At 49.1% G+C, this 1235-nt stretch overlaps 1 protein-coding gene across 1 annotated transcript in view; it reads right to left on the reverse strand.

The window, feature by feature from the left end:
• Positions 1–1235, reverse strand: part of adam10a (ADAM metallopeptidase domain 10a) — an 88501-nt gene that overhangs the window by 63044 nt on the left and 24222 nt on the right. The gene's annotated exons all lie outside the window — the stretch shown is intronic.

Consider the following 1235-nt stretch of genomic DNA (forward strand, 5'->3'; position numbering starts at 1 on the left):
GGCCTGGAGCTTAGTGAAGCACACCACAAACAGCATATATAAAGAACCCAAGTTGCTTCACATGACAGTCACACTGCTGGCCCTGCTGGCATGGGGAACACAATCCACACACAGACACGGTCCTCACACACACACACACACACACCACACACACCACCTACACACACTCCACCTGGGGAACACAATCCACACACAGACACGGTCCTCACACACACACACACCACACACACCACCTACACACACTCCACCTGGGGAACACAATCCACACACAGACACGGTCCTCACACACACACACACACCACAAACACCACCTACACACACTCCACCTGGGGAACACAATCCACACACAGACACAGTCCTCACACACACACACACACACACACCACCTACACACACTCCACCTGGGGAACACAATCCACACACAGACACAGTCCTCACACACACACACACCACCTACACACACTCCACCTGGGGAACACAATCCACACACAGACACGGTCCTCTCACACACCCTTTACATCAGCGGTCTAGTGATGAAGTCTGTAACTCTGCTGACAGCTCTGGGGCTTACACAGGATATGCTAATATGCTAATATGTCAACACTTATTTCTTTGCATTGATGTGCGACTATAGAGTTGATGAACTCCGGTGATATGCAAATTCCTTGCTGCAGACATTGCAGAGGACTTTATTTTCAACACTTTATTTTTTATCAACACCATCAGGCCGTTTTTTAAAAGTAAATGTTCCAATCAATGATCCAGGCAGCACGTTTTCTTCTCTCTCCTTCATTTTACAGTCTAATTTTTACTGACTAGAATGGCTCGGGGTCAAAGGTCATACGGAATCGATTAATCTGCACTAATTTTTTTAATCAGTTATTTTTTCTCAAATTAATTAATCGAAATTAATCAGTTATTTTGACAGCCCTAGTCATGACTCATGATGCAATCCCTCCTCTCATATCCAGCTAGCTTCTTGCTGTAAAAACGGATTTACTCCCGATACAGCAGCCTTGCTCCAGACCTCTACTGGACCTCAGCCGGCCCCGTGCCAGAACTGAGCCAGAGGGAGCAGCTACCTGGGACGGGGAGAGTGTTGGGTGCGGAGCGTGATGCGGCTACCTGGGACGGGGAGAGTGTTGGGTGCGGAGCGTGATGCGGCTACCTGGGACGGGGAGAGTGTTGGGTGCGGAGCGTGATGCGGCTCCTAAGCAGGAGAAGTGCATGCATTA

The sequence above is a fragment of the Alosa pseudoharengus genome, unplaced genomic scaffold (genome assembly GCF_046254945.1).
Source record: "Alosa pseudoharengus isolate Yale_2024_CS ecotype anadromous, Long Island Sound unplaced genomic scaffold, YU_APseudo_1.1 YU_APseudo_1.1_scf_19, whole genome shotgun sequence".
In the NCBI taxonomy this organism is placed as follows: domain Eukaryota; kingdom Metazoa; phylum Chordata; class Actinopteri; order Clupeiformes; family Clupeidae; genus Alosa; species Alosa pseudoharengus.